The following is a 21,316-nucleotide window of genomic DNA, read 5'->3' on the forward strand; positions in this document are numbered from 1 at the left end:
ACGAGGCGGCTCATTTAACACTCTGGGCAGTCCTCACGTCTAAATAACCTGTGCAGCACGTACCCATGTTACTGAGGAGTAAATTACGTGGCTGGGTTCCCCCTCCCTCTCTTCCCTTTGATGTTACGCTGTGGGTACGTGTATGTGTGTGCATATGTGTGCTTTGCACGTAACCTGACCTCGCCCACAGCCCTCGGCTGTGCGGCAGAGGGCTCTGCAGAGGGCGAGGGTAAGACCCCGAAGGCGAGACCCCCTCGCTCAGCCCGCTCAGCCGTGCCTGCCCACGTTAAAGCAGCGGTGCGGGCCGCGCTGCGCCGCGGCGGGGACACAGCGGGAGGGGGGGCGGCCCTGCGCGGCGGGGCGACACGCCACGGGTGGGCGCGGGGGGCGCCCGCCGGGCGGGGCCGGGCCCGGCCGTACCGCGCCGCTGCCGGCGGGACCCCGGTGCCGCTGCGGCCTCACCTGCGGCGGGGCGAGGGCGGGGCGGGGGGCGGGAGCACGTGCGGCCCCGCCCCCGCCCCCCCGCCCCGCGCCGCCGCCGCTGCCGCCGTCTCCTCCGCGCCGCCGCCGCCGCCGCGCCTCCAAGATGCCCGGGCAGCGGCGGGGAGGCTGCTGCAGCCCGCCGGTAGGTAGCGGCCCCGGGGGGAGCGGGGCGGGCTCCGGCGGGCACACGGGCTCCGCGGGTACCGAGCCCGGTGGCGGGGCCCCGGCGCGGCCCTTCCCGGGCGTCCGGAGGGCTTGCGGCAAGTGGCGGCGGGGCGAGGAGGGCGGGAAGGCGGCGGGGCGGGGGTGAGCTTCCCGCACGTCCTGGGGCCGGTGTTCGGCATTCCTGCTCGGGTCTCCCGGCTGCGAAGCGCGTTTGCGAACCCGTCCCGGCACCTTCCGCCGCTCGACCGGGGGCCCCTTCCCCGCGCCGGGGGCCGTACAGCGGGAAGCGCCCACTGCCGGGCCGGCGGCCCGAGTTGCCTGCCCGGGACCCCCCCGGCTTGCCCGGTGCGGCACGGCACGGCGCGCCCTTCCCGCCGCCAGGCCGGCGGCTGCGTTTCCCCCGTTCGTTTAAATCCCGGCATTTCCCCGTTCCAGGCTCCCGCTGCAGCGGGCAGGGGCTCGGCGGGTGGCCGCAGCCTTCCACCGGGTCCCGTTGTCCTCCCCGGCAGCGTGGCACGGCTTCAGCCGTGATAAAGTTTAGTTAAATGGAAGTTCAAAGGTAACGGGGTCCATCCCGGGGCCGGCGTCTTCAGGGGTCCCACAGGCCCCTCGCGGAGCGGGAGTGACGGGGCAGGCACGGGTGACCTCTCTGCTGGTGCAGACCCCGCCGCTGCGCCGAGGTCCTGGGCAGCGCTTCTTGGGGTGCCACTGGTGCGCTATTGCTGGTGTTTTTAGAGCTGTTACCGCTGGTAGCGGCGTGGAGTGTGTTTTGCTTGTGCTGAGAATCTGTTGAGCTGTTAGAAAATGCGCCTGGATGACGTGCGAGAGCTGAATTTCCTCATCCTCGCCCTTTATTTATGTGTCTTGCCTCCAAAAACATACCATCCGCATATTTTATTGCTCCAATGTGCACAGCTAGAGATGGTTGTAGTGTAGCTCAGGCGGTGAAGGGCTGTTCTGCTGAACCGGCTGTGGACTTTCTGAAAAGGGCAAATGGCTCTTGTTGTTCCATAATTTCCTCAAGTCTTGACATGCCAGGGTGTGAATGGCTCCGGCTCTGCCTGCCCTGCCTGGCTCTGGCCCAGGCCTCCTCGCGCTCTCGAGCGAGCCCTGGAACCTGGGCTGAACCTTTGTTGTTGGCAGGCAGCTTCAAGGAGACCGGCGCTGCATGAGGGAGCTGCAGCAGCCGGGGCCGACTGAAGTGCTGCGTGCCATGCTGGGCATCACTGGCTGGCATTGCCACAGCGGCCATGTCACCACCACCCACCCACGGCAGTGTCTGGCAAAGCCGGCGAGCGCTGGCAGCCCTCTGCCCTGTGTGCTTGTGGTCGAGCGGGGGCTTGAGCTGCTCCTTGACTCTTACAGTGAGATTGGGGTGGCCGCCCTTCCCTCTCTGCCCGCGCTCCGGTGGGGCACGGTGGTGCTTGGTGGTTGTGCTGGAGTGGGGTTGTGATGGAGCTGCTGGTGGTGGGCAGAGCCCTTGGCCTTCCACAGGTGCCGTGGTGGTCACTGCTGCCTTTCGTCTTCCAGGAGCACGCTCGAAACTCCTTGCTGGGCCCTTGCCCCTAACCAGGGGGTAATAAAGCTAGTTGTTGAATGGGAGGGAGGGAGGCTGGTTGTAGTGGTCTCCCCCCTCCCCGGGCAGCGGTGTGGGAATGCTCTCATGCCCAAGGGGGTGTTCCTTAAGGATGCCTCTGGGAAAAGACGGTGAGTGGGAAAGAAATGCAAGGAGGAAGAACGTATGTCAGCGACAGCAGCAGTTGCATCGATTCAGGCAGGTGGTGTTATTGCTACAGAGCCCTGGGTGTGCCGGCGGCTTCACAAGCGATTAGAGACAGGTCTGTGCCCTGCGGAGCCTTTTGTGGTGTGGGGTGAAAGTAGTTGTGTGTGTGTGTGCAGCCGGGGTCCTGAGAGCTGCACGCCTGTTTTGTAAACCTGTCTTTTTCTAAAGAAATGAAGCTGCAGCGGGTCATAAATTCCCTTGCTTGAAGAGCGTGCTGGCAGGTGGGCTGCGCTCCATTGGCCTCGTTGGCACTGGCACAGCTTGGGGAGTGGGCTGGGTGATGTGCTAACAGTCTGTATGTCGTTGCATATATATATATGTGTGTGTGTGTGTGTTTGTAAGCAGGGTAGGATCATCCTTGAGACCATGTGAGATTGATAAATTACTTATTTTTAAGATCAGGGTTGTCTTGTCCCTTGATCCTCTCCTCGAGGGGATTGGGAGGTGTGTTTCCAAACCTGTGCCTGGGGGTGTCACCCTGACCCCCCTGGGCTGTGGCTCTCGGTGGGTGGCTGTGCAGCCGGGGCTTGGCTCAGGGCTACCTCGGGGCTACCGGGCTGTGGCTACCGGGCTGTCTGAAGCGGAGCGGCGTGGGGGGATGTTGAGCCTGTTATCTCCGAGGTCGGCTCCTGACTTCTGGCAGTCATCATGTCTTGGAGGCTGGTCGCTGGAGAAACTCTCTTGGCTGTTCCCTCAGAGATGCTGGAACCAGAACTTTCTCTGCAGGCTGTGCAGCCAGTTCTTTAAATGAAGCTAATAAGCAGTGTGATTATTTTGTACCTCTGGAGGGAGTTACTGCTTCCAAGAATGTACCCACTTCTGCTCGCTTGAACTCTCTATTAGTCTGGTGCTCCCCTCTTTGGGGCGAGCTGGCAGTGTTCCAGGAGGGTCTGTGGCTGCGAATAATACTCCCCTGAGCATCCTCCTCAGGAGGGACAAAGAGCCTTGGGGAGGTTTGGGGTCAGGGTCTGATCACTTTGCCAGGGCTTGATTTGCTTGGTTTTAGTGTTCTTCCCGTGGAAAATATTGCAGCTTAATGAGTGCCTGGCTTTTGCTGTCATCTTTTGCAAATGAGCAACTCCGTCATCTTCTCCGATTAACAAGAACAAGAGGACATGGCAGGGAAGCCGATGACTGGCCTCCCTCTGCTGTCTCTTCCAGCATGATCACTTGCTGGTGCGGAGCCTGGGGTCTCGAAAATGCCAGGGCAAGGGAGGTCACCAGCGGGGAGAATGGGGGATCTGTGCGCTGCTGAAAGCTGCCTTGTGCTGTGCGAGGGTGGCGGGGCCCTGGCAGCCCAAGCGGCGCTGAGGGGAGAGCATCTCGTCTTGCCCCTTGGCTTCTGTGCTGCCTTCCTGTTTCCGTATGCATGGCCGCTAGAAAACATCACGTTAGCTCTTTTGACAGCAGCCCACGACTTGCCTTGCGTCCGCTGGGTGCAGGGGGGGCTGGTGCCAAGCCCTCAGCCTGCGGTTTGCCGCGTCCTCGGAGGTGATGCGGGGCAGAGCTGGGTGCTGTGGCCCTGGTGTTGCGGGGCACAGGCGGTGGAGCCCTGCCAGCAGCAGTGAGATGTGCAGCGTGTGTTGGCTTCAGCATCTGCCCTTCCTCCCTGTTCTTGGTCCCAGCCCCGAGCAGACTGGGGAGCATGGCCGGCAGCAGAATAGCCCCTTTTGTGCCTCTGGACCTGTTGGCCTTTCTCAGGAAGTAGCTTATTGTGTTTGCTGGCAACACCAGGCTCCATCATTGCCTCTGCACCATCCCTGTGCATGGGCTGCCTTCAGCCCTGCTGGTGGTGGGGTCCGAGCGGGTCCTGTGCCCAGGAGGCAGGGGCCAGGACGGGACATCCTTGCCCTTGCTCAGCTGGGGCTCCCGGCTCGCAGCTAGGGGGCAGAGGGCAGGACCCCTGGCAATGCCCACCAGCACAGCAGGGAGAGGAGTGGGGTGCTGCCCCCCGGGACCACCCTGGTGTGGGGATGGAGCTTGGTGGCATACGCAGCTGCCCCTCACCCCCTTGGTTGCAGCTCCCTGCCCTGCACAGCCTGGCCATGCTGGCCCCACGCGGGGCACTCCCGGGGGGCTGGGGAGTGCCCCGTTGTGCTGCGGGGCCTCGGACTGGGGTCAGGCCAGCCTGCCTGCCAGTTCAGACCTCTTGTCTCCGTGCCCTCTCCCAGCTCCGTGGTGCCAGTCTGCCTTTGCTTGTTCCCACGTCACTGGCTGGGCTTGGCTTCCACCCCAAGCACGCAAACCTCTGGGTGCCGGCAGGGCAGAGGACATTGCTCTGCTCCCTGCCCCTGTTCCTCTTTTGGTGTTGGAGCTCTTCTTGCAGCCGGGCTCAGGCTGTTGTCCCCCTTTCCCTTTCCCATCCATGTCCCCCTTTCCCTCCCACCATGCTGTCCCCTTCTGGCCAGGGATGCTCACAGGGAATGCAGGCTGGTCCAAATGGCCCCCAGTGCCACTCCAGTGGCTGCTGCGAGTGCCTGGGGCCAGGGAGGGGACACCGTGCCATTGCTCCCCCCAGCACACAGGAGCAGGGGAAAAGCCTAGCGTGTGCCAGGGCTGCCCAGGGACAGCCCGGGCATGTTTTAGGCTGTGCTGAACTAGGGGAGTCTTTTAAACTGAAGTGGAAATGGCTGTGGGGTTCGGGGGTGTCTCCCGGTGAAAGCGGCGTTTGTTGTTTCAGTTGAGCTGGCTGGGATGTGCCCAAGCAGAGGAGGTGCTGTGCTCGGTAGCCAGCTGCAAGCAACCTGGCCTGATCTGCGGATGCCTGCTCTTCCCTGGCAGGGTGTTCACAGCTGTTTTTTTTTTCCTTTGGGGCATTTCCCGTGGGATTTCCTTGCTGTGAAAGGAAGAGGGTGTGGATGGGGTCTGGAAAGTGGTGGTCAGGCAGAGTGCCCTGCGGGCAAATGAGGATGATCGCTCTTCTGCAGATTAAAAGTGACGCTGGATGTTTTGCTCTCAAAATTTAAGTAGAGAGACCAAGTAGAAGAGGTGGTAGTGTTGGAGGGGTTTTTTTTGTTTTTTTGGGGGGTTATGTTGTAAACAGATCTTGTGGAGTTGGTTGCTGCAAGCTCTCAGGTCTCAAAACTACATAGTTTATGTATCTCTGTCTGGCCTCTCTACTTGAGGGGGGAAAGGAAAACCTAGTAGCTTACGAAAAGCCAATGTGAGAAATAATAGGAATCCTGCTACGTCAGTGAGAAACTGAGGGCACTTCCAAGAGATCCTCTTTGCAGGCTGTGCAAGAAAGCGTTTAGCAGGTCTGCGTGCCAGCTCTGCACGAGTGACTTGGCACATGTCAGAGCTCCCAGGGCTTTGCCTGCTTTCTCTGACATGGCTTGGGATCCCAAAATGAAAGGGGCTCTGTGCTTCTGCAGAATATTATTACTGTTGTTTATAACTGGAATTCATGTCTAAGAGGAAATGAATTGCTAGGTCTGCTTGTTTATTCCTCAATTTGCAGACAGAGAAGCTAGACCACATTGGGGTAATGGCCTAGAAATTAAATTTCATTTTAATATGCAAACCCAATTTCAAGTTGATTGACTGAAGGGGGAAAAAATTAACTTCAGACAGCAGGCAGAGACCTTCCTGAAGTAGGATTCAAGCACAGCGTAATAAATGTGAGCTGGCTGAAGGTCTGTATGGGAGTAAAGAGAAGATGTGTGCATGCACACCTTTCTGAAATGCAGCTGTGCAGCATCCTTCAGCAGTAAGTCAGATGACGTGGAATAAAACAGCTTTTTCCTTTTTTCAGAGAGGCGCAAAGCAAGTTAAATGTGTTTCATGGTCAAGTATCAGGAGGACCCTGCTACATCTGGTTGTATAACTGGGCTGATTAAAATTACGCAGGCTAAGGCCATCTAATTATGCTCAAGTACCTGAAGCAGGGGGTGGGCTGGGGTGGCCGTGGAGCACAGGAGTGCAGCGCTGGCACTTGAGCAGGCTGGTGTGAGGCTGTGAGCAGCCACTCTGGTTCACTGCCCTGCTGAGTGTCCGGGGAGGGAGGAATTTAGAGGGGCTGCTTTGAGCTGCAGAGCAATTCGGTTTAATTCTTTGTTAAGGAGCAGGCTGGGCTTCTGGCCGGCTGCTCAGGCTGCCACCCGTGGCGCCCACCCTCAGGTGTTGATACTGAGCCCTGCCACGATGCTGCATGACAATGGCACTGGTGGCTGTTCTGCCTGTGGCCGTGCTGCCCGAGATGCTGTGTCTGTCTCCCTCCCCAGGGCCGGGTTGTCCAGGGCTCCAGCGTGTGTGTGTGGGACCTGCTGCCCACGTGTCTTGCCCAGCAGCTTCTCTGTGGTGGTGGCTGTAAGCAGGTGCTTTGGGAGAGAGGGAGCGGGGCAAGTGAGGATGGCAGGGGTCTGCAGTCCCTGTGCAGGGGGCAAAGGACAGGCACAAAAGCTTTGCATCCCTCCTGTAAGTCCTCCAAAGCCTTGGAGCTGGACCTGCTGCCCATGTGAAGAAGCAGATGTGGATCCAGGCTTCAGAAGTCCTGCTTGAGGGGATTTATCCTGGTTGGACCTGTCCTTGAGCCAGTACGCACTATGTGATCACTGCCCTGGTATCCTGGCTTCAGGTGAGGTGTCTGCACCTATTACTTCTTCTACTTTTTGCATTCAGCTGAGATCTCATGCAAGAAAAATACCTTTTTTTTAAAAAAAAACAACCCCAAACCTGTGAGATTGGTCAGATGCTGGCACAGGCTGCCCAGAGAGGCTGTGTAGCCTCCATGGAAATGTTCAAAACCCCGTGCGCCATGGTCATGGGCAGCCTGATCCAAGTGACCCTGTGTGAACAGGAGTTTGTCTCCATCCCCCGAGGTCACTGTGGACCTCGGCGTTTTGTGACTTTTACCTGGTTTCTCACCTGAAGGTCTCTGGGAGCGTGGTGGGCCTGATGGGATGGCGCGGAGCCCTGTGGTCCTTGGGCAGGAGGGATGCAGTGGATTTGGCGCTCACCTTGCAGCTGGGAGAGCTGATGCCTATGCATTGTCATCTCATAGGTTTTGGTGGCAAGAGGCCTGCATCAGCCTGGTAGTCTGTGGGGTTATTGCTAGTGGTGGTGTCTCTCTTCGGAGCGGTTTGCTTGGGCCAAGTGGAGCCCGGGCATGAAGGGAAGGGCCAGTTGCCAAACTGTTAAAAGGGAATTTAATATTGGGGATGTGCATCAAAGGGGGAGTGAGGTGTCAGCGGGCATGCTCCCAGCAAAGGAGGGATGGTCGATTACCCTCTGTTTTAGGGACAGTTTTTCTGGGAGCCCCCTCCTCTGGGGTGAGGAAGAAGGGGACAAGCTGTTCCCGCGAGCCTGGTGTGGTGCAAGTGGGGGGATGTTGGCCAGCAATGTGGCTGGGAGAACGATTATGGAAAAACAAAGAGGGAAGGCAAGATGATGCTCCAGGTTCAGAGATCATCCAAACTGTTGGGTTTATGGCTGGGGAGGGAAGAGATTGAAGGAAACAGTAAACCACTTCAGGGCTGGGGTGTTGCTGAGAGAAGGGGCCCCCCAGGGGTATGGGTGGGCCTACGGGTGCTGGGTGGATGTTAGATGTTCCTGCTCTGCAGCCTGCTTCCTAGGCCAGAGGAGAGAAGAACTCTTCCCCGCAGTTACGGGTGTGCTGAGCAAGGAAAGCATCCTGCATTTAGGAATAATTTTAATCTTTTAGCCCAGTGCCCATAAAGACTGTGGTGCTGTCTAAAGGAGTTGTTCTGCATGGTCAGTGTAGCTCTGCTGCCTGCTCAGCTCCTCCAGAGTAGCTGGGGAAATCAGACTAGAAGCAAGGCATGGATTTTCAGTGGTGTGCATGATGAATTGCTGGAAAAAGAGAAGTGGTGATGCTCCAGAAATGTGCTGTTGGGGTCCAGAGGCATCTGGGCAATGGGGGAAGTGCCAAGGCAAACCTGAGCTGGAGGCAAAATGTGGCGGCTTCTGTTAGGTGTGTGATCAGCCCAGCACTGCTGCCTTGATGAGAGTTGCCTGTGGGTTATACCTGAAGTGGGGTGGAAGAGCTGTGCTGCCTTTTCCCAGCTCCTCCTGTCTGTTTTGCATGGTGGGATGCACCAGGTACAGAGGAAATCCAGGAACTCTGAACTGTTGCAGAAATATACTGGTTCAGGCCACATAATGACATTTTGCTTATCTTAAAGCATCCACTGTGCTCTTAAAGCTGGCACTTGGGAGCTGCTAGAGTCCCTCCCGAAGCAGGCTGCACACATGTTGGCTCCTGAACCCTCTCTGTAAACATGTCAGGCTCGTTTAGGCAGTGCCAGGGGCTTCTCTGTTGATCACTTTGCTTTGTTGCTCATATTGCCTTCCCATTGCTGCAAGCAGCTCCCCCAGTTCTGCGCAGTTTGTACAGGGGTTGGAGCACAGAGCAAGGATCCTGGCTGACTCTGAAACTCTGCTTGCAAGATCCTGAGCTGCTGCAGAGTGCTGGAGAATCAGCCAAACTCAATTGCATTTCTTTAGCAAATTTGCCCTGATTTCTTCTGGCTTGCACTTTGCATCACAGTATGTTTGCAGCATGCTGGGACCTGGCCTTGGCGCTCTGTGCTGATGCCTCTGTCTGCCTGCATTGCTTTTTTCCCCTCCCAGAAATGTGCTCTGATTTTTTTTTTTTAAGTTTGGTTTTTGTTTTTGTTTTGTTTTTTTCTTGGAGGTTTTCCCTGGCTGCGGGTGGCTCCATCTCTCACTCCATGGTGCTGGAAGCTTTTGTGTGCCTGTAGAAGGGATGAATGGGCTGGCTTTGTCATGCAGGAAGGTGGTGGGTACCGAGCTGCATGACTCGGGGCCTTTCTGTGATGAGCAATCCAGGTCATAATAATCTCCTTGCTTGGTGTGTTCCTTCTCCTCCATGGCTGGTGGGTGAGAGATGTCCTCTGGGATCTCTGCAGGTGCCACAACCATGCCTGAGGTCCTCCTGAGCCCCTGCTTTTCTGGGCTTTGCCCCTCAGGCTTGCTTTCCTCCTGGGAAATCTCCTGTTTCTTTATCAGTGAGGGCTGGCCTCTCCCAGGGACAGGCTCCTCTTCTTCATCCTGTCTGGGATTTTTCTTCTCAGCTCCTGAATCCAGACTTCACCGTTCCCTGGCTTCCCTGTTCTCCCTTGGAATTGTGCTCCTTCCCTCCGCTCCCTGAAGCATCTGCCCCACCACCCCAGTTCCAGACTGCCCCACCTGATCTCCCTGCCCTCCGCTGCTCTCCCTTTCTCCCTCCCTGGCACCTGTAGCTGCTGTGGATAAACGCTCTGCAGCTGTTTCATGGCTGGATCAGGAGGATTTCTCCCTCATGCCCTGCAGAGATGCTCTGTCCTGTTCATTGCTCACAGTACAGGTTTATTTCAGCTCTTCTTGTGTCTCTTCCCTACTCCGCTCCCCTTTCCCCACCATCATGTCCTTGCTCTCCCTTCTGCCTTTACAAGCCTGCTGCAGTTGCTCACCCTGTCACTGGTGGCTCCCAGGCTGTATTTCCCCATCCTTTCTTCTGCCAAGCCCCTGCTGCCCTCCCCACACAGAGTGCCTCCCGATTGCTCCTGCTGTGCCAGGGCTGCCCTGTGTGTGCTTCCCACTCTGCTGCTTCCCTCTTCCCTCTGCAGCCTGGGCACGACTCCTGAGCTTTGCTCATCCTGCAGCGAGTGCCTGGGAGGCTGCACGCGTGGGCAGAGCTCGCCGGGCACCGGCTCTGCAGGGAGACAGCAAGTCCCTGCATGTTCGCATAGGGAGCATGAAGTGCAAAGCTGGGGTGCCAAGCACTGCTGGTAAGGAGGAGGCTGCTGAATCTTATGTGCCCTTGCTAGCTTGCTCCTGGGCACTGATGCCCTCTGAACGAAGCGCAGGGATGCTCTGGCTTCTGCTCTTGGTATCCCAGACTTTGGGCTGCCGGTCAGTGTATAGTGTGAAACTTAATTTCTGAGAAGAATATTGCACTGGCCTTTGACTTCGTTATGCTTTGAAAGGAGGGAGCTGGCTTCTGGTTGTCATCAAAAGATGCTTTTTTGGGTGCAGGCTGCTGTCACCTTCCCAGCCCTTGTCTCCATGTGTGACATGTCTGCATTTTTCTGGCATGAAATATTTCAGGCTTTTTTCATCCTTTTTATCTGATTCCTGAAGTCCTTTAGCAGTGCTTCATCTCATGAATAATCATCAAGCAGCTTTATTGCCCTGTTTGTCATGAGGTTCTGCAGGGGTCAATAGTGGCAGTGTGACCTGCGTCACTGATTGAGATGGCCCCAGGGCTGGTGTCTCCTCAAAGCACAGGATGTGATGCCCTCTGCCATGCCAGGGCTGCCGTGGGAGAGGATCCAGCTCCCACACTGGCCCTGATGTCCTCGCTGCAGATGGGGATGACAGTGGGCAGGAGACAGGGCTCAGGTTCCTCCCCACTGCCTGAGAAGCTGCTCAGTCCTCCAGCCCTTGACTGAGAAAGACCATGGTCTGGGCGTGCCAGGTGGAATTGATTTTATGTATCTATGTATCTTTAAACAAATTTTTCTAAAAACTCTTTCACTCCTGCCAATACTTTTCTTAAGCCTCTGGCCACTGGTGCAGTCCCTGTGTGACCTGCAAAGTGCTGTGCTCCCTTTAGCATCCTGGGGACTTGCATGCCTTTATTATTCCTCACCAGCCTTGAGCTTTGCCATCCGCCTGCGGAGATGCGGCAGGCTTCCCGCAGAGAATCAAGGCAGTTGGATGCTTTCGGAGGTGAAGGCACCTCTGCGTGTAAACCCCGACTCCAGGGAGCCTCTTGCAGTGTCTGTGATTATTACAAATGCAAAATACAGAGCACTTTCTTTTTCTTTCAGATCATTAAAAGAGGCTTCAGTGTTATATAGCAGGTATTGTCTGTGCTGTGCCTCTTGTCGCTAAAAGCTATCCTCTGCCTCCCTCCAGCAGCCTGCAGGCAGGGAGGGAGTGGGGATGGCAGGAGGAAATTACCTTTGTAGTTACCTGCTTCATCTCATGAATTGCATCTAAGGAGAGCTGAGAGGGGTGGCAGGGAGATTTGTTGCCCCTGCATGCCAGCAAAATGACCTCGGTTGCCCCTTGAAGCAGGGAGGAGGGCTCTGTGTGGTGCAGCATGGCGGAGCCATACTGGCTGGGGAGCGTGGGCTGCTGTGCCGTGGATGGGTGACGGAGGCAGACGGTGGGTTGTATCCTTCAGAGGATATGGTGGGATTGTGTAATTACTCAGTGTGCTCTGGGGTGCACCTGGTGCTTGACATCAGAGTGGTGGGTTCAAGGGTTGTGCCCTGGTCTTTTGCCACGATCTGATCTGTTAGATGACCTGGTGAGCTGCTTGTTTCTAACTCAGCTGCGTGCGCTCAGGACCTGCCTTGCTCACTTGGTGTTTAATCCCTGTCCTGGCACAAGCTGTGGGACATGACAGATAGTGTCCTGCAGCAGCGTAGCCTTACTGGTGTTTTGCTGATAGCCTGGCTTTGATCAGGAAACTCCTCCTTGAGCCCAGGGCTGCTCCTGGAGGATGTGGCATGTCTCATTGCTAGTGGAGCGTTCTGTGATGTGCCACGCAAAGCGCGAGGAACCACCGTTGTGGGTGTTTGGTGGCATCCAGAGCAGAGGGTGGGACGTGGGGGGCAGGTGGTGGCTCTGCCATACTGGTCCCCTGTGTGTGCTGGAGCCTTCTCACTCTCGCTGTAGAGCATGAGCTCCTTTGCATGGAGATGGTGCTTTGTAGCATGCTGCACTGATAAATGCCCAGGGTGTTCAGGGCAGCACCGGGGGGTTCACATGAGCAGCTGGAAGCACGTTGCTGCTGCTGGAGCTGGTGACGTGTGCCCATGCACCCCTGTGTCCAGTAATACTAGGCCATCCCTGCTACCTGGGCTGGGTCTTGCCTGGATGCAGGGTGCAAATCTTTCCAAGCAGTGCTGTGGTGATAAAGCCCCGCTGAGTTGGGAGTTGCAGAAAGCAGAGCTTTGTGCTTGCAGGTGGGTGGGCACCACACAGTGGCAATGGCACCAACAAGCTGGAAACATCCAGCCGCTGCAAAGCCAGTGCTACTTGCTCTCCAGTGGTCTGTGGTTTGAGAGATGCAGGAGGTGCGAAGGTGCCAGCAGGTCTGTGCCACCACAGCAGGGTGTGTGTGGTGCCCGTGGCTGCGCCTCTGGTAGGGCAGGGGCTGGCTGCTGGGCTTCCAAAGTGCCTTACCATGAGGCCCGGGCCAAGGGCTCCCAGCGTGGCAGCGAAGAGGTGCAAATACAGTTGGCAAAATGATCTCAGTGTTAGGTGAAATCCTGTGGGGGAAAGCTGAACCAGTTGAACTGGTGCTTTTTTTTGATATGAAGGGTAAAAACCCTTATGTGCAAAAGTGATTGAGGGCTGGAGAGCCCTCTCCAAAGGGATGCTAATGGTTGTGAGTCACCTCGGAGCACCGAGCACTGGAGCCTGTTGTCTTGAAAGGCTTCAAATGACCTATTTAATGCACTGGCAAAAGGTCCGGGGAGTGCTGAGGTCGTCTGTCATTCTGCAGTGCTGGGAGGAGGACTGGGAAATCTGGCTGGCGTACAGAGCACTCCCAAGGGGCCAGTGTAGGAGAACCGTTTAAAGAATTGCTGTGATCTGAAAACAAGCCTTGGTTTGTCCCTCTCTGAAATGAAGAGGTGGTGCCTGCAGCAGCAGCGGACCTCTGAAGTCCTCTGGTCGGGCTGTGGAGGGAGGAGTGGGGTCTGCACCCTCCCCACTGGAGCCCTGCAGCAGCATGGGAGCTCTCCTGCACGTTGGCTTGTGCTGTGCTGGCGGTGAAGCGGGGCTGAGGCGTGGGTGCGAGCTCCATCCCCAAGCCTTCTGCGCTGGGACCCTTGGCATGTGGGTGCACACAGCACCCAATGTTAAGCCCGGCTGCTGCCCAGAGCTGCTGACGCTGGGAAAACCATGTCTCTGAGACATGTCCCTCATGTGCCAGCCTTCTTTTGCGAGGGGAAGTCTGAAATGGCCAAGTCCTGGGCTGATCCCTCTACTCTGGTGGCGTGTCTTCCCTCCTTTTAAATAGTTTGTGTCTTTTTAGCTGAGGTCTGTGGGCCAAGTTACGCCAGTCTGGGTGCCTCTTCCTGAATGTGGCTGGAGGTGGGGGGGAGGGTGTGAAAGTCAGAAATATCTGCTACCTGCATTGTTTCTGCATTGGAGATTAATGCTAATTATTCCCCCATTGTCTTCAGTTCCTGCAGGAAGCCTTGTTTATCTTACCCCCTTCACCAGGAATGCAAGTGAAGGAGCCTGTGCAGATATATTTAAACTTTCACAAAGCAGCACAATAGCCTTTGAATTTCCCGACTCTGTGGCATCTGTCCTCGGAAGCATGGCCGTTGAGTTTAGTGGTTTGGGGCTGTGGAGACTGGAGCGGGCACTGGGCTGGGGCAGCCTGGCGAGGCTCTGGGCTGGCTTGCGCAACTGCCGGTGAGCAGCGTGTGCGGCTGGGATCTCTGCGGGGAGGATGGAATAGCCTTTTTCCTGCTGGCAGTGCTGAGCAACAAAATGGGACTGAAGCGACATCATCTGCAGCTTGCTTTTTCATGGGCTCGCGAGGCTGACGCAGCGCTGCGGCACACATACTTTTCGGAGTGCTGTCTGAGCTGCTGTCTGGAGACACACCATAGCCCTTAACAGGCTGAGATGTTGATGGAAACCTTGGTCCAGGTGGCAGCTCCTGGCCCTTCTGGAGCCATGCCTTACTTGCGTGGCCCCATTCCAGTTCCCTCCCTTCTCCTGTGGGGCTGCTGGTGCCCGGGAGTGTGGTGGTGGGATGCCAGACAGCGGGCTGGCACTCTCAGGCTCTGTGCCTTTGCTGGGATGGGGCTATACCATGCAGGAGGAACCCCGTCTTTGGTTGAGGATCTGTCTCCCAATAAATGTCCCTTCAGTAGCTGCCTCGTTGTTTGCACGGCACAAAGGTCCCAGGATACCACCAATGGTGGGCCAGCTCCGTGTCGTGCCACGCTCGCACTGCAGCAGCAACAGTTCCTTCCCAGGCTTGGGTCTGTGCCTTCTCCCGTCTCTTTCTTGCAGTGGACTTTGCCGTGAGCCCAGCCTCGCCTTCGCTGTGGTCGTTTGTCAGCACCTTCTTAAACCCAGCTCCCCTGTGGGCGAGCAGCACCGGTGTCCTGGGGTGGGACTTGGTGGCCTGGTTGGAAATGCTGGAGCAGGGCTAAACCCGGCGTGGCTCGCGGGGCACAGCCCCTGAAAGGTGCTTTCTCATTCCCCAGCACGGTGCCAGTGCTGCAAGTGCTGGAGGGGGCTGCTGCTTCTCCAGCCTCCGGAGAGACTGAGGGGTTCACCCTTGAAATGCGCATCTCCACGGCCGCCCTGCTGCTTCAGGATCGGTGTGGGATTTACGGGCAGCTGCCTGTGCTGCCTCACTTCTGGAATAGTGAAGGAGCTGAGCTTCTGCGGCTGGTGCAGGTAGAAAGCAGGGTGCTGGGTGGTGGTGTGGGGGGTCTGCTCGCTCTGTAGCTAATGGCTGTGGGCCCTGGCAGTGCCTGACATGCGATGTCGGTTGGGTCTTTGCCTGCAGCAGCTCTTTGCAGGACTGGATGCCTCTGTGTGGCATCCGTCTGGGGGCTAGAAGCCATGACGTGCTCTTGAGCCCAAAAGGTTATTACAAAGCCACCAGCTAATGCTGCACTGCATTTGCAGCCATGCCCTCCCCTTGTCCTTGCAGGACCAGGGGCCTCCAGCTGCTTGCAGGGATGTTGCTGGGCTGGAGCTGCATTGCAGACGGCAGCTGAGGAAGAGGGGAAGGACGCAGAGCTGCGGGGTGCACTTGGAGGATGGTTTGGATCAAAAAGCTGCTGCGATGTGTGGTCTGGCAGGAGCCAGCTGGGTGCGGGTCTTTTTTTTTTGAGGAGCTGCTGTTGCTGACACAAGTGACTTGTTTCGCTCGCCCACCTTAGAGCAGCAGCTGGCTGTGCTGGGCACCAGAGGAGAAGCTGTTAGACCCGGGTGACAGGAGAGCAAGTTATCTGCAGGAGAGGTGAAGGAGGGGGAGGGAGGTGGCAAGACGAGCAGAGGAGAGGCTTGGCAGGTGGGGGAAGAAGGATTTGCAGGGGGATGTAAGGAAGGGCTGCTGGTGCCAGGGCCGCGGGAGTGATGGACGTGTCAGTCTGGTGGCATGCTAAGTCGCCAGCTGCTTTTCTCAGTGATGGCTGGAAGTGGCTCGTTGCATCTGTGCCAGCCTTGGGAAGGTGGGGCTGCTCCCACCGCTGCCGCAGCCCTCGGAGCCATGCGCCTGCAGATAGCCCTGGCTCCGGCACAGTGGGCTGGGGCTGCCAGCGTCGCCCCGGGCTCTGATGGTGGCTGCTGGCAGAGGGGCAGGGGCTGCCGGGCTTTGGCAGTGCCAGGCAGAGGCACGTGGCAGGGACAGATGGGCACGGCGCGTGGAGAGGGCTGCGATGGGCTGCTGCCTGCAGGAGGGTGAGCCTGGGTGATGCAGTCCCTGGTTTTACTGATTGCTGGAGTGCAGGGGGCCCTGGGGAGCTGTGGTGTTCAACAGGAATCAAAAGCAACTGTGCTGCGCTCCAGGGACCTGCCAAATCGGAGGGGAACGGAAAGATGCCTTGCACCTTTTTGCATTCTGTTGACCCCCGGGCCAGTGAAAGAGGTAGCAGGGAAGGTTTCCACGCCGTGCCTGTGGGAATTGCCTCTCAAGGCTCTGGGAGGATGATGTACAGCATTGCTGTGTGGGGTTTCTTTGAACTGCTTCAGCTGCTGAGAAATCTGTACAGTGGGATTTCCCGTGTGTATGGCTGCAAGAGCTGGTGAGCAAATTGCAGGAAATCTCTCCCTGATCTGCCTTGCATGTCATAAACTCCAAATACGAGATCCTTCAGGAGCCTTTGGTGGGCACATGCTATGCTGAGGTCCCATGGGAGCGCTTGGGGAGCTGTCACCTCGCTGAGCACATTGCTGAGCTGGGCACCATTTGTAGGAAAGAGGTAAAATCCCTTCAACCAGGATGTAACTGGAGTGAAAACGAGTTTTGGTTGGTGCCTGTCTGACATCTTGGAGGTAAATGAGGTCTTTCCCTAGTGGAGAGTGTGTGGGCTTTGGCCCGAGCATCCTTGCCCCATGCAGGTACCCCAAGACAAGCTCCCTGGAGTTGCTTCTGCTCCCCTGTGAGCTCGTCCAAAATGTGAGTAGTGCTGGGCTCATGCCAAAGGCTTTGCCTCTATGGGTGAAGCATTCGGCTCCATCTGCAGAGGGCTGTCGTGGATGCTGCTGGGTTCGGGGTGCTTTCAAGGTCTCTGTGAAATATATATATATCTCCGATAAAGTGCCGTGAGGCTGCCACCTGATTCTGGTGAATGGGGAGCCTAGCTTGGTGATGGCTTGTATTCTTGTGCGGTCATAACTGACTACTTACCAATGCGATCTTTGTGCTTCATCCTACGCCGTAATCCTATCGGGCTAGGACTAGACAAATACGATGTTAGCAGCTGATGGTTTCACATTGGGTTAAAAACCCCTCCTAATGTCACGAGCTCTCCCCACATTGTGCTTCCCAGCCCACGGGAGTGTGGCTCATCATTTCTGGGCGAATCAGAGGTGGCTGCAGGTGGGAAGGTTTCGTGCCATTGCCAGAACAGATAGTGTAATCCATTGATTTCTGCACAGCTGTAATAGTATTATTAGCCATCTAAAACAATCGGCTCTGGCGCTGGCAGGAGGAGAAGGATGGCAGGGTGTGCTGGGCGTGGAAGGTGCTGAGCTGGGGCAGTGAATTTGGGGGAGCGTTGGGGGGAGCCTGCTGGGGTGAAGGCTGTTTTCGTACCTAGGAGCTGCAGGGATCCCTGGGGGCTGGTGGAGGCTGACAGGGCTGCTTGACTAATGGAGAGATGTTATCAGGGACAGAAGAGGGAGAAAAGCAGGGGTGGAAAACTGAAGCAGCTGGGAAGGGAGCAGCTCTCAGGGCAGCCCAGATGGGAGCGGTGGCCAGGGGTACGTGCTGGACCGGTGATGCCAACAGCAGGGCTGGAGCACCCTGGCTTAGGGCAGTGACTGCCTGTTGGTTACTAAGGCTTGTGCGGAGTTTACACATTGGGAATAATCCCCTTTTTAGGATGGTGGGGACCCTGACCAGCACTAGTGGTGTGAGCCCCTGCAAGGGGCACGGACTGGGTTGCCGGGAGCCCTTCCCAGCCCTGGGAGCTCCACTCTGTCACTGGAGCTCAGGGGAAAGAGGGTGTTGTGATGAAGCGAAACAGTTTCATCCCATCAGTCAAGACAATGTAGGCAGTTGAAGATGAAATTCCCCAGGGGAATAAGGTACTGTGCAAACGGAGAAATTAAAGAGCAACAAATCACCAGCGTCCGGTGGGCGGCAGCCAGCTCTTCTGAAGGAATTTAACAATGAAGCAGCTGAACTGCCAGCAAAAAGTAATCTCTCATTAAAAGCAACTGCTGCATGGGAGCACAGCCTCTTTTGCTCCATCCTTAATTTAAAGAGGTACAAGAAGAACTGTGGGAATTACAGAGCATCCAGCTTTATTTTAGCACCAAGCAAATTGGCTGAGAAAATAATTAAAGCTTATGTGGAAATGCCTGTGCTTCAGTGTGATAGATTAAGGACAACACCACATGGCTTTTATACAGGAAATCCAGTTTAATCGGGGGTTGGGGTTTTTTTCTTCTTTTTTCAGCATTTTGATAAGGTGATTGGGGAGAGCGGTTGGGAGGTGAATTATTTGGATTTCAGAAAGCCTCGGACAAATTTGTGCAGTTATTAAGGAAACTGTTGAGGCAGGACTTGGGGGGGGAAAAGCCAAATTCTGTTCAATTGTGCTTGGTTTTACTGGGAGGGAAGAGCAGGCGAAGGGGCAGGCACTGCAGCGGCCTGGCTGAAGGATGCTCTTCGCCATCTGGAGCTTTAAGCTTGAAATTTAGTGTTAAATATGCAGAGCAGCTCCACACGCACCAGCTTATCAAGGTTGCAAGTCAAGCACAGAAAAATTAGGTAACGCTAGGTCTAAATTGGCTGGATGAGCCTGATTGCCTTCTCTCTCTCTCTCTCTCTCTCTCTCTCTCCTATCTTCATTAGGTAGGAAGCTGGTGCTAATTACACAGTCAGGGGCTGTTTTTCCATTTCCCCCCCTAGGATCCCTCTTTCTCTTGGGATAGACCTGTGCCAAGGGCGAACTTAGGGCAGTTGATTGCGAAGGCTGATCTGGTGCTATCGGCAAGGTGGGGGAGTGGAGGGAGCACCCCCCCTAAAATTGGGAAGCGGGTCCCCATGCTGCAGGAGGGTCCTGCCTGGCCGGAGCGAGGAGCAACCTCTTGGGGGTTGGGATGTGGCTGCTGGAAGGGGTGTTTTATTTTTCCCTGAACAGGGATCCAATTTTGAGCTAATTTTCCCAAGGACAACAAAAAGCACCCAGACAACTGCTGCCCAGATTTTATATCCTGCTGTTGTGGAGCCAATTAAGGAAAGGGTTGCCTTTTTTTTTTTTAAATGTTTTTGTGTGTGGGTGGAGTAACGTAGCTTTTTTTAAGCCTCATTCTTGCACGTGGCTGAGCAATTTGGACTGAAGTTTTTCTGGGGAGTGGGGTGGGGTGGAAGAAAAAAAAAAAAGTGGTGGTGGTGGGGGAATCACGCTTGATGTGGAAAATACCACCCTGAGGAGTTGGCATTTCTCTGAGCAGGTCTCGAGAGCAGAGGTGGTTTGCAGTGTGGGGCTCTGCAGGGCTGGCAAAGCCCTGCCCTGTTCTGGTGCTGGGGGGAGACCGTGACAAACTTCAGGTGGACTTGGCAAACACTGGTGAAAGTGGGGGCTGGCCGAGATGAGGAGGGTGTGCTGGAGGGGAAAATGTGACCAGCCGATGTATGCTGTTGGGTTTGAAATTCTCTGTAGCGGTTTAGGAAAAGTGGGTGCTGCTGTGGCCGGCTGGGCAGAGGCTGGTGCTTGCTAGGCACTAGGCACCTGTCACCACAAACAGTAGCAAAGCCAAATGCTGAATGGTTCGTCAGGCTAAAACCAAAACAGTCCCATCCAGTTATACAGTAATTACATGCTGATGCCTGGAGAGCGCTGAGAATTGCATCCTAAATGAATCAAACCCGTAAGTCGTGGGGCTTGGGAAGTGCATCGGCACTCCCTGTGCCCTGTGTCTGGCTGTGGGCAGGGTGTCAGGGTCCACTCAGTGGACTCGTGATGGTTCGTTAACTATGATCTCAAAGCGCAAAAATCAAGGCAACCACGCCAAGGGGTTATGCTTCAATTAAACAGCACAATTTTATTGTTTGCCCGTAAAGCGGCGTGCGATAGGTAGAAAGACAGAAAGTGAATAAAAGGTAAAGTAAAAAGAAAAGGAAAGAGGTTTATAGCTACCGCCACGGGTCCAAGGCGTCCATATGGTCCCGGGTCCAGGCAGCGTCCCGCCAGTCCTTCCGATCGTCGTGATCCTTGGTGGGGAAGCTCTCCAAAGTTCAGTTGCTAAGAAGGCATCTTTTTATGCCAAGCAACACACCTTGCTCCTCCTCTGGTCCATGGACTGCCGCCAGTCTCCGCCCTCTCGAGCCAGGTTATCTTGCCCCAGAGGAGGGCAGCTTCAGACCAGGAGGCGTGTTCTTGTATTGTTTTCTGGTTCGTTGTTATGACCACGGTTGTGATCCATCTTCTGGACAGCTGTTATGTGGCCTTATTCAATCCCAGGCTGCAGGGAGCGGCATAGTACTCCTCGTACCGTGCAGTTCTCTTTCCCAGGGTCTTGGTGTCTTGGTGTCCATGAGGACCACGTTCCATCTCCAGGTCTCAGTTGGCAATGTTGAGACAATATTGTTCTCTTTAGACTGACTCTTACGCAGGGGTAGAAGGACGAGCTTCAAGAGGTAGCTGTGGCCAAGCCCAAGAGATTAAAAGAAATGGCAGCTGTTGCTTTTAAACACAGGTAAAATGTGTCATATTGATTTTTGGTACCCGAACTCCATGGCACAGGGCGTGCTTGGTGTGAATGTGTGTCCAGACTGGTGCGCCAGGACGCGTGCGTGCCTGGCAGAGCAGTGTCTGCTGCTGATGTCAGAGGGTTTGCATTGACTGGGGGTGTTTATGCCTAGTGTTGCTTGGTTTGTCCCTATGGGAGGAAGAGGAGGCCTGGGGTGCAAGTGCTGTTCCCTGCTGCCTGGCCAGCATGGGGGCTGTGGGTGCCACCCAGCGGGCTCCCACTGCCCTGAGCGGCGGCTCTGGTGAGGATGCAGGGACCGCAGCCGTGCACATCTCTCCTGTGTTTGTCCTCTCTGTGGGTCGTTCTTCTTGCCCTGCCTGGCAGCCAGGAGGCAAAAGCGGGGAGGCATGGAGCAGGGGATGTGTGATGCCTGTGGGTCTGTGCACATCCCCAGCACCGGGAGGGTAGGTCACAGTGGTGTAGGTGGGTGCTTCACCCACGTCTCCACCACTGTACTGGCTGGCAGACACCCACCTAAAGCTGCTTGTCATTGCTGTCGTGCTGAGCAAAGGCACGTCACAGGAAGGACGCTGCATGCCTCTGTGTGTTACACAGTGGGAGAAATCCCACCCAGGCCTTTCCACGGAAAAAATGTTTTTCTGTTACTGCTTTGTTAGCTGTTGCTTGTAGTTGCTGCCTTGCCTAGGGGCCAGTGCGAGCGTGGCTGGCCGGCCCTTGGGCACAAGTGACATGGGTCTGTTTGTAACACTTGTTAATAGTTTATAACACTTATATTTAGGGAGTTAATGATTCTAAACAAAGCTGATTTTAATCTAATCAGCTATTCCTCGTGCCACGTCAATCCTGGACATCAAAGCGAACATCAAAGTGAGAGGCATGAAAGGCTTCGAAGGCAGCACCAACTGCTTTGCCCAGGTGCATCTCTTGAGCGAGCTTCCTCATCCCTGCTTTTGCTCCAGCCTGGCTCTTGAGGCCCCCTTC

The 21,316-nt window shown here is 56.0% G+C and overlaps 1 protein-coding gene across 1 annotated transcript in view; it reads left to right on the forward strand.

The window, feature by feature from the left end:
- The first annotated feature begins 522 nt into the window (after positions 1–522).
- Positions 523–21,316, forward strand: part of MID2 (midline 2) — a 113,961-nt gene continuing 93,167 nt past the window's right edge. Inside the window, exon 1 of the mRNA XM_056359903.1 lies at positions 523–625. The gene's annotated coding sequence lies outside the window, so the exon portion shown is untranslated. The remainder of the gene's footprint in view (positions 626–21,316) is intronic.

Source organism: Falco biarmicus, chromosome 14 (genome assembly GCF_023638135.1).
Source record: "Falco biarmicus isolate bFalBia1 chromosome 14, bFalBia1.pri, whole genome shotgun sequence".
NCBI lineage: Eukaryota > Metazoa > Chordata > Aves > Falconiformes > Falconidae > Falco > Falco biarmicus.